We start from the raw sequence: 12,182 nt of genomic DNA, 5'->3' as shown, positions 1-12,182 counted from the left end.
TGCATCTTATTTTGCTTAGATCGACGGTAGCATTATAAGATGATCTCCCACTAAATATCAAGGTATAAGTGTTCTCCCTGAGTATGCACCGTTCCGAAAGTTCTTCGTGCTGAGACACCACGTGATGATCGGGTGTGATAGGCTCTAGGTTCAAATACAACGGGTGCAAAACAGTTGCACACGCGAAATACTCAGGTTAAACTTGACGAGCCTAGCATATGCAGATATGGCCTCGGAACACTGAGACCGAAAGGTCGAGCGTGAATCATATAGTAGATATGACCAACATAGTAATGTTCACCATTGAAAACTACTCCATCTCACGTGATGATCTGACATGGTTTAGTTGATATGGATCACGTGATCACTTAGAGGATTCGAGGGATGTCTATCTAAGTGGGAGTTCTTTAATAATTTGATTAATTGAACTTAAATTTATCATGAACTTAGTCCTGGTAGTATTAGCATATCTATGTTGTAGATCAATAGCTCGCGTTTAGCTCCCCTGTTTTATTTTGATATGTTCCTAGAGAAAACTAAGTTGAAAGATGTTAGTAGCAATGATGCGGACTTGGTCCGTGATCTGAGGATTAACCTCATTGCTGCACAGAAGTATTATGTCTTTGATGCACGCTAGGTGACAGAACTATTGCAGGAGCAGATGCAGACGTTATGAACGTTTTGACAAAAGCTCGGTATGATGACTACTTGATAGTTTAGTGCACCATGCTTTACGGCTTAGAACCAGGACTTCAAAAATGTTTTAAACGCCACGGAGCATATAAGATGTTCCAAGAGTTGAAATTGGTATTTCATACTCGTGCCCATGTCGAGAGGTATGAGACCTCTGACAGTACTTTGCCAATAAGATGGAGGAGAATAGCTCAACCAATGAGCATGTGCTCAGATTGTCTGAGTACTACAATTACTTGAATCAAATGGGAGTTAATCTTCCAGATAAGATAGTAATTGACAAAGCTCTCTAGTCACTATCACCAAGTTAATAGAACTTCGTGATGAACTATAGTATGCAAGGCATGACGAAAGTAATTCCCGAGCTCTTCGCAATGCTGAGATCGGCGAAGGTAGAAATCAAGAAAAGAGCATCACGTGTTGATGGTTAACAAGATCACTAGTTTCAAGAAAAGGGCAAAGGGAAAGAAGGGAAACTTCAAGAAGAACGGCAAGCAAGTTGCTGCTCAAGTGAAGAAGCCCAAGTTTGGACCTAAGCCTGATACTCAGTGCTTCTACTACAAAAAGGACTGGTCACTGGAAGCAGAACTACCCCTAGATACTTGGCGGATAAGAAGGATGGCAAAATGATAAAGGTATATTTGATATACATGTTATTGATGTGTACTTTACTAGTGTTTATAGCAACCCCTCGGTATTTGCTACTGGTTCAGTTGCTAAGAGTAGTAACTCGAAACGGGAGTTGCAAAATAAACAGAGACTAGTTATGGGTGAAGTGACGGTGTGTGTTGGAAGTGGTTCCAAGATTGATATGATCATCATCGCACACTCCCTATACTTTCTGGACTAGTGTTGAACCTAAATAAGTGTTATTTGGTGTTTGCGTTGAGCATGAATATGATTTGGTCATGTTTATTGCAATACGGTTATTCATTTAAGTTAGAGAATAATTGTTGTGCTGTTTACATGAATAAAACCTTATATGGTTACACACCCAATGAAAATTGTTCATTGGATCTCGATCGTAGTGATACACATATTCATAATATTGAAGCCAAAAGATGCAAAGTTAATAATGATAGTGCAACTTATTTGTGGCACTGCCGTTTAGGTCATATTGGTGTAAAGCGCATGAAGAAACTCCATGCTGATGGGCTTTTGGAATCAGTTGATGCTTGCGAACCATGCCTCTTGGGCAAGATGACTGAAATGCCATTCTCCGGAACAATGGAGCGAGCAACAGATTTGTTGGAAATCATACATACTGATGTATGTGGTCCACTGAATATTGAGGCTCGCGGCAGGTATCGTTATTTTCTGACCTTCACAGATGATTTGAGCAGATATGGGTATATCTACTTGATGAAACATAAAGTCTGAAACATTTGAAAAGTTCATATAATTTCAGAGTGAAGTGGAAAATCATCGTAACAAGAAAATAAAGTTTCTACGATATGATCGTGGAGGAGAATATTTGAGTTACGAGTTTGGTCTTCATTTGAAACAACGCGGAATAGTTTCGCAACTCACGCCACCTGGAACACCACAGCGTAATGGTGTGTCCGGACGTCATAACCGTACTTTATTAGATATGGTGCGATCTATGATGTTTCTTACCAATCTACCACTATTTTTTGGGGGTTATGCATTAGAGACAGCTGCATTCACATTAAAAAGGGCACCATCTAAATCCGTTGAGATGACACCTTATGAACTGTGGTTCGGCAAGAAACCAAAGTTGTCGTTTCCTAAAGTTTGGGGTTGCGATGCTTATGTGAAAAAGTTTCAACATGATAAGCTTGAACCCAAATCGGAGAAATGTGTCTTCATAGGATACCCAAAGGAGACAGTTGGGTGCACCTTCTATCACAGATCCGAAGGCAAGACATTCGTTGCTAAGAATGGATCCTTTCTAGAGAAGGAGTTTCTCTCAAAAGAAGTGAGTGGGAGGAAAGTAGAACTTGATGAGGTAACTGTACCTGCTCCCTTATAGGAAAGTAGTTCATCACAGAAATCTGTTCTTGTGACTCCTACACCAATTAGTGAGGAAGCTAATGATGATGATCATGTAACTTCAGATCAAGTTACTACCAAACCTCGTAGGTCAACCAGAGTGAGATCCGCACCAGAGTGGTACGATAATCCTGTTCTGGAGGTCATGTTACTTGACCATGATGAACCTACGAACTATGAGGAAGCGATGATGAGCCCAGATTCCGCAAAATGGCTTGAGGCCATGAAATCTGAGATGGGATCCATGTATGAGAACAAAGTGTGGACTTTGGTTGACTTGCCCGATGAACGGCAAGCCATAGAAAATAAATGGATCTTCAAGAGGAAGACGGACACTGATAGTAGTATTACTATCTACAAAGCTAGACTTGTCGAAAAAGGTTTTTGACAAAGTTCAAAGTGTTGACTACGATGAGATTTTCTCACTCGTAGCGATGCTTAAGTCTGTCCGAATCATGTTAGCAAATTGCCACATTTTATGAAATCTGGCAAATGGATGTCAAAACTACATTCCTTAATGGATTTCTTAAAGAAGAGTTGTATATGATGCAACCAGAAGGTTTTGTCGATCCTAAAGGTGCTAACAAAATGTGCAAGCTCCAGCGATCCATCTATGGACTGGTGCAAGCATCTCAGAGTTGGAATATACGCTTTGACGAGTTGATCAAAGCATATAGTTTTATACAGACTTGCGGTGAAGCCTATATTTACAAGAAAGTGAGTGGGAGCACTACAACATTTCTGATAAATATATGTGAATGACATATTGTTGATCGGAAATAATGTAGAATTTTCTGGAAAGCATAAAGGAGTATTGGAAAGGAGTATTTCAAAGAAAGACCTCGGTGAAGTTGCTTACATATTGAGCAACAAGATCTATAGAGATAGATCAAGATGCTTGATAAGTTTTTTCAATGAGTACATACCTTGACAAGATTTTGAAATAGTTCAAAATGGAACAGTCCAAGAAAGAGTTCTTGCCTGTGTTACAAGACTCAAAGCCCGACCACGGCAGAAGATAGAAAGAGAATGAAAGTCATTCCCTATGCCTCAGCCATAGGTTCTATAAAGTATGCCATGATGTGTACCAGATCTATTGTATACCCTACCACTGAGTTTGGCAAGGGAGTACAATAGTGATCTAGGAGTAGATCACTGGACATCGGTCAAAATTATCCTTAGTGGAATAAGGATATGTTTCTCGATTATGGAAGTGACAAAAGGTTCGTCGTAAAGGGTTACGTCGATGCAAGTTTTGACATATTGGATACATATTGAAAGTGGGAGCTATTAGCTAGAGTAGCTCCGTGCAGAGCATTGTAGACATAGAAATTTGCAAAATACTTGCGGATCTGAATGTGACAGACCCGTTGACTAAAATTATCTCACAAGCAAAACATGATCACACCTTAGTACTCATTGGGTGTTAATCATAGCGATGTGAACTAGATTACTGACTCTAGTAAACCCTTTGGGTGTTGGTCACATATCGGTGTGAACTATGGGTGTTAACCACATAAAGATGTGAACTATTGATGGTAAATCACATGGCGATGTGAACTAGATTATTGACTCTAGTGCAAGTGGGAGACTGAAGGAAATATGCCCTAGAGGCAATAATAAAGTTATTATTTATTTCCTTATTTCATGATAAATGTTTATTATTCATGCTAGAATTGTATTAACCGGAAACATAATACATGTGTGAATACATAGACAAACATAGTGTCACTAGTATGCGTCTACTTGACTAGCTCGTTAATCAAAGATGGTTATGTTTCCTAACCATAGACATGAGTTGTTATTTTATTAACGGGATCATATCATTAGGAGAATGATGTGATTGACTTGACCCATTCCGTTAGCTTAGCACACGATCGTTTAGTATTCTGCTATTGCTTTCTTCATGACTTATACATGTTCCTATGACAATGAGATTATGCAACTCCCGTTTACCGGAGGAACACTTTGTGTGCTACCAAACGTCACAACGTAACTGGGTGATTATAAATGTGATCTACAGGTGTCTCCGAAGGTACTTGTTGGGTTGGCGTATTTCGAGATTAGGATTTGTCACTCCGATTGTCGGAGGGGTATCTCTGGGCCCACTCGGTAATGCACATCACTATAAGCCTTGCAAGCATTGTAACTAATGAGTTAGTTGCGGAATGATGTATTACGGAATGAGTAAAGAGACTTGCCGGTAATGAGATTGAACTAGGTATTGAGATACCGACGATCGAATCTCAGGCAAGTAACATACCGATGACAAAGGGAGGTGGTCGACAACATGGCTAAACAAATTAATGTTGTGCTAGGCAAGAAGCACGCTTTGACGGTGAAACAAACACCCGAGGGTCAAGTGTTTAAGAAGAAATCGGTGTTCTGGAAATTACCTTACTAGGAGATTCTACGTGTACGTCACTGCATTGATGTCATGCACATAGAGAAGAACGTATGTGAAAGCATCCTTGGTAATCTGCTCAAGATTAAAGGTAAAACAAAGGATGGTGATGGTGCACGGCTCGATATGCTTGCTGATCAATCAAAACGCAAGAGTGAAGCAGAAGATGATGACAAATTCATCAAAGCTCGCCAGAGTTACAATTTTAGTACAAAAGAAGCAACACAGTTCTTCACCTATTTGTTGTCAGTTAACACACCCTCTTCCTACTCCGCAAACATCAGAAGTCTCGTGGATGTGAGCTCAGATAAAATGAAGTTGGGACACATGAAGTCACATGATTTGCCACGTAATGTTGACACAAATCCTCCCGGTGGCCATCAGGAATCTGATGGACAAAGATATAAGAAGCACAATCACTGAGCTATGTGATTTCTTCAACCAACTATGGCAGAAAGTTGTAGATCCTGAAGAGTTGGATCATATGCAAGATGATATTGCAAGAATATTGTCCAACCTAGAGATGTTTTTCCCACTGTCATTCTTCGATGTCATGGTCCATCTCACTGTGCACCTTGTCGATGAGATAATGTATTCTGGTCATGTGTTTCTTCGCAGCATGTATCCCTTCGAGCGGGTCATGGGAATACTGTAGCGCTATTGTTGGAACCGAGACCATCCAGAGGCAAGCATCCTACAAGGTTATACTGCGGAGGAGGTGGTTGAGTTTTGCACCCAATACATGAAACAAAGACCTATAGGTTTGCCCCTCTCTCGCCACGAGCGAAGTCTGAAAGGTAAGCCGGTCCTTGCTGGCACGCAAATGGCTGCACCCGGAGAATTGGCAGAGAATGCCCATTTGACGGCACTGCTTAACAACCTAGTTCTCGGCGCTTATGCCAAAGAACACTTGGCGGAGATACGCCAAAGCTTCTTACCAATGGTGCCTTCATCAGATGTGGAGACGAAGGATCACACTAAAAACTACGCCGAATGGCTGAAGAATCATTTGGCACAAGGATCCATCGATGACATTGCTACGTGGTTGGCACAGAAGTCATCACCTACGGTGTTGACGTACCAAGCATATGACATAAATGGATACACGTTCTACACTGAGGAACGTGATGAGAAGACCTCATATCAGAACAGCTCTATTTGAATAGAATGCATGACTGTAGATGAAGTTGATAAAAGGGTATACTATGGAACCATCAAAGAAATTTGGGAGCTTAACTATGTGAAAGTTAAGGTAGCATTATTCAGGTGCGCATGGATCCCTCTTGGTCATGTAAAGGTTGATGATTACAGGAAGACCCGTGTTAACAGGACAACGATGTTGTTGGGGAACATAGTAATTTCAAAAACATTCCTACGCACACACTAGATCATGGTGATGCATAGCAACGAGAGGGGAGAGTGTTGTCCACGTACCCTCATAGACCGAAAGCGGAAGCGTTAGCACAACGCGGTTGATGTAGTCGTACGTCTTCACGATCCGACCGATCAAGTATCGAACGCACGGCACCTCCGAGTTCAGCACACGTTCAACTCGATGACGTCCCTCGAACTCCGATCCAGCCGAGCTTTTGAGCGAGAGTTCTGACAGAGTAATTGACCACGGGTACCCCGAAGACGGCGAGACAATAATTCAAGACATCGGGGCTAGCAAAGCCCCTCAGTCCGACTGCCCGGCTGCTCCTGCCGGCTCCCCGTCCGACTGCGCCGACCAGCCGGCTGCTGACTGCGCCAATCAGCCGGCTGCCGGCTGCAGCTCGACCCGACACCGACAAGACCCCGACGAGATGGCCATACCGCGGACGAGACAGTTGTACCGCGACGCCATCATGTACAGTGTCACTTGTCCCTGGGCACTATTCATGAAGTGACCCAGGAGACAAGCATGACACCCACACCATGCCCCCATGCCCACTTGTCCATGCCACTACATAGCTTAGGAAGTAAGCTAGCCATGCCTATATAAAGGCACGCATCCATCCATCCAGGGGATGGACTCACACTCCCACACACTCACGCATGCATGCTCATGCACTTGCGGCCATGCACACACTTGTGCTCATATGCATATACAAAGCCAGATGCCTATGTCACTGAGCTCAGATACAGCTCCAGGAGCAACTCTGTACCAGATATACTACAGATACTCAGACATGCAGGAGTAGGGGTATTATCTCTCCGGAGAGCCCCGAACCTGGGTAAACTAGCGCGTGCTACTCGCATACCCACTCCCGGTCCTATCAGCAGCAGTCTTACCCTCACACTAAGCCCTTGTGGCATCTGTCGCCTCGCAACCCCCCCGTGAGAATACCACGACAGTTGGCGCCCACCGTGGGGCGGTACTACTACTATGCTACCACGCTGCTGCTGGTTTCGCAGTCCGGGCGGGACCATTTTCGTCTTCACCGCCGCGGCGTCGTGCCGTCTCTCTAGTAGCGGTCGGGGGCTCGACATCGACACGCCCTGGAGTGGTCGCGAGGGGCGGTGCGTCCTCGCCGTCGGCCTCGCCATCCTCGTCCCCTCCGTTGCGTCGCTGTCGCCTCTCCGGCCGCGCTCGAGGGATCGACATCGACACGCCCCCGGGGCGGCCGCACGGGACGGCGCGTCCGCGTCATCGGCCTCGACACCGCTGAGCCTGCTCACGCTCGTCCCGCTCACTTGCATCTGCTTGCAAGCTAGCTAGATGCAAGTCAAACCATTAGCCAAACACCACCTATGCATTAGTCAGATACTACTCATATATTAGACAGATAATCGCCATACATGCCTCAGATAACAGTCAGACTATGGCGTGGTCTGTTGCTCGCTGTGCCTCGTGCGTCTCTGGCCGTCCTCGCGCCTGGCTGCGCCGGCCTTCCCCGCATTCGCGTCTGCTCCGGCCTCGCACGCGGAGCAGTGCCCAGCTGCCGCTGCTGCTTCGTACGCCCCGTCGCGCTGCTCCAACCCAGCCACACACACGCGGCTTTGCTGATCGACGACCACCACGAGGCTCACTAGCGGCGCCTCTGCTCTATCAGTGTCGGATCCTCAGCTCCGACTCGCCACCAACCATGGCCGCCTCCGCGCCAGTGTCCCGCGTCACGCCGGGCCGTGGCCCTGCTCAGCCGTCCTTCCGGTCCGTCGCATGCGCCCCTCCGCCTGGTGTCGCGCCTGGCCGCTTCTGCACGACGGCTCCCTCGCCCGGCCTGCCCAGCGCCCCGGCGTCCGCACCCGCTCCGCTCCGTCGCTCGTGCAGCTTCGATCCGCATCTCCGCCCCCGCCACTCGCTCGACCTGGCTCGATGTCCCGCGACTCGGCCGCGCCCGCCTCCGGCCCCCGCGCGCCGGCTCCTTCCCTCGCTCGCGCGCTGGCTCCACGCGACTCGGTCCCGTCCGGCGTCCCGCTCGTCGCCTCCGTCCTGCTCGACCGGCTCCCGAGCACCGCCACACCCGCGCCGGCCACTGCTTCGCCCCTGCCGGGCCGCCTCGCCCGCCCGCCGGCTCCCGCGGGCCGGCTTCGCCTTGCCCTGCTAGTCGGCGTCTGCCCCGTCGCTCCTCCCCGCGACCGGGTGCTCCGCGCCCGCCCGCCGGCTGCCGGCTGCGCCGCCTCCCGTCGTCCGGCTGCTGCCCCGGTCCGCACTCGGCCGCCCCGCCGCCTGCCCGCGTGGCCGGCTCCTCGCCCCCGCCGGCTCCGCCCATCCACCTAGCTCCGCCTCCCCCGACCGGATTCGCCCGCCACCCGGCCTCCTGGCTCCGCCACCCAGCCGCCGGCTCCAGCACCCGGCTCGCCGCCCCACCTCTGGCCGCGCCCAGCTGCCCGCCGTCGCCCCCGCGCTCTGGCTTCCGCTGCGGCCGGTTGCTTGGGCAGAAGATAATAAAAAAGAAAGGATCCAGCTGAAGGAAAAAGCAAAGGGCCGACTGCCCGCTAGCCGGCTGGAAAAGAAGAAAAGTGGCCAGGAGCGAGAAAAGTCAGTGGCCGACTGGCCACCCGACTAAAAAAGAAAAATAGAGAGAAAGCAAAGCATGTATACAAGCATGCATGGCCGGTTGCACGTCCAGGAGCACGGCCGCATGAGCGTGGCGGGCTGCATGGCCAGCAGTCTAGACGGTTGCTCTGGACAACTGCCCGCGTCGTCACTCAGCCAGCTGACCAGCCGTCCGCTTCGACGCCTTGCCAGCTAGAGGCTCCAGCCGGGCCCCGCCGCCTGGCGGTTGGGCTTGATCGGCTGTGGCATCCCTCGAGCACCCGGAGGCTCGGGCCACCTGTCGGAGATCAACCTTCGCCTCGACTACGCCAAAAACAATGTGAGCTCCTCACCCGCTTATTTTTGCACCACGCAAACACGGATAACCTCAAGCGATGCTCGGGGAGCACCTCCGTTTTTTACAGTTGCACCACTGTTCGCCCCGGCGCCAGCCAGAGTTGGCCCGGAGGCTGGCCGCTTGGCCTGAGATGTTAGTTCCCGCAGACGGCTTAGTAGCGTGCGCGGTACCAAAGGCCCACTCTTAGTCACAGACCGTAGAGCGGCTGTCTGGCTAGCAAGAGTGAACGCTGGAGGCCACCCACGCGAAAAACGTCCGGGAAGAAAAAACGGTTCGAGCGACCCGGTCGTTTCTTTTACGAGTATCTGCTCGGTCAAATCTGCTCCCAGAGTCTGAGTACTGTACACTCCACTCCGCGGCCCACTCTCAGCCACAGACCGCAGAGCGGCTGTCCGGCAAGCGAGAGCACAAGCCAAAGAGTGGAGGGAACATGAAAAAGATTGAAGGGGGCTCGGACGAAACCGAGTCGGCACCCTCCGCATAAAACTTGCAATGCTCAAAGCAAACATTAGATATATCTGCGCGGATTAACTTTGTCTTTTGCATGACCATTTTCGTGGGGAACCCCCCTCGCTCGGAGGCTCGAAGGCTACACCCAGTGGGTGAGCTGGCGCGCCCCCACTGGAAGTAAGCCGCGCCGGCTGCAGCCCGCAGCTGGCTGTCAGCAACAACATCAGTCGGCGGACCCCCGCGTCCGCGCCCGACACCATCAGTCGGCGGATCCCGCGACTTTGTGTCCGCGTCCGGCACCCACGACGCCATCGTCTACACCAACAAACGCAAAAAGTCTCCGCCCAACTTTTCCAAGTTGCCCGGAGGCTCGGAGGCTACACCCAGCGGGTGCGCTGACGCGCCCCCGCCCGAAGAAAGCTACGCCGGCTGCGGCCTGCTGCCGGCCATTATCGACATTATCTACATCAACACCCGCCAAAAAACCTTCGCCCAACTTTGCCAAGATGCCCGGAGGCTTGGAGGCTACTGACGAAGTAATAGACCGCAGGTACCACGAAGACGGCGAGACAATAATTCAAGACATCAGGGCTAGCAAAGCCCCTCAGTCCGACTGCCCGGCTGCTCCTGCCGGCTCACCGTCCGACTGTGCCGACCAGCCGGCTGCCGACTGCGCCAATCAGTCGGTTGCCGACTGCAGCTGGACCCGACACCGACAAGACCCCGACGAGATGGCCATACCACGGACGAGACAACTGTACCGCGACGCCATCATGTATAGTGTCACTTGTCCCTGGGCACTATTCATGAAGTGACCCAGGAGACAAGCATGACACCCACACCATGCCCCCATGCCCACTTGTCCATGCCACTACATAGCTTAGGAAGTAAGCTAGCCATGCCTATATAAAGGCACGCATCTATCCATCCAGGGGATGGACTCACACTCCCACACACTCACGCATGCATGCTCATGCACTTGCGGCCATGCACACACTTGTGCTCATATGCATATACAAAGCCAGATGCCTATGTCACTGAGCTCAGATACAGCTCCAGGAGCAACTCTGTACCAGATATACTACAGATACTCAGACATGCAGGAGTAGGGGTATTATCTCTCCGGAGAGCCCCGAACCTGGGTAAACTAGCGCGTGCTACTCGCATACCCGCTCCCGGTCCTATCAGCAGCAGTCTTACCCTCACACTAAGTCCTTGTGGCATCTGTCGCCTCGCAACCCCCCGTGAGAATACCACGACAAGTTCCGTCAGCACGAAGGTGTGGTGACGATGATGATGTTCTACCGACGTAGGGCTTCGCCTAAGCACCGCTACGATATGACCGAGGTGGATTATGTTGGAGGGGGGCACTGCACGCGGCTAAAAGATCAATGATCAATTGTTGTGTCTCAAAGGGGCGCCCCCTCCCCGTATATAAAGGAGTGGAGGAGGGGGAGGGCCGGCCCTCTCTATGGCGCGCCCTAGGAGGAGTCCTACTCCCACCGGGAGTAGGATTCCCCCCTTCCAAGTAGTAGGAGTAGGAGTCAAGGAAAGGGGAGAGAAAAGAGAAGGAAGTAGGGGGCGTAGCCCCTCTCCCTAGTCCAATTCGGACTAGGCCTTGGGGGGCGCAGCCTCTCCTCTCTCTTTCCCCTAAAGCCCAATAAGGCCCATATACTCCCCGGCGAATTCCCGTCACTCTCCAGTACTTCAAAAATGCCCGAATCACTCGGAACCTTTACGATGTCCGAATATAGTCGTCCAATATATCGATCATTACGTCTCAACCATTTCGAGACTCCTCGTCATGTCCCCGATCTCATCTGGGACTCCGAACTACCTTCGGTATATCAAAACACATAAACTCATAATATAACCGTCATCGAACTTTAAGCGTGCGGACCCTACGGGTTCGAGAACTATGTAGACATGATCGAGACACGTCTCCGGTCAATAACCAATAGTGGAACCTGGATGCTCATATTGGCTCCAACATATTCTACGAAGATCTTTATCGGTCAGACCGCATAACAACAAACGTTGTTCCCTTTGTCATCGGTATGTTACTTGCCCGAGATTCGATCATCGGTATCTCAATACCTAGTTCAATCTCGTGACCGGCAAGTCTCTTTACTCGTTCCGTAATACATCATCCCGCAACTAACTCATTAGTTACAACGCTTGCAAGGCTTATAGTGATGTGCATTACCGAGTGGGCCCAGAGATACCCCTCCGACAATCGGAGTGACAAATCCTAATCTCGAAATACGTCAACCCAACAAGTACCTTCGGAGACACCTGTAGAG

Source organism: Aegilops tauschii, chromosome 7 (genome assembly GCF_002575655.3).
Source record: "Aegilops tauschii subsp. strangulata cultivar AL8/78 chromosome 7, Aet v6.0, whole genome shotgun sequence".
Taxonomy (NCBI): domain Eukaryota; kingdom Viridiplantae; phylum Streptophyta; class Magnoliopsida; order Poales; family Poaceae; genus Aegilops; species Aegilops tauschii.
Note: the sequence above shows the minus strand (reverse complement) of the source record.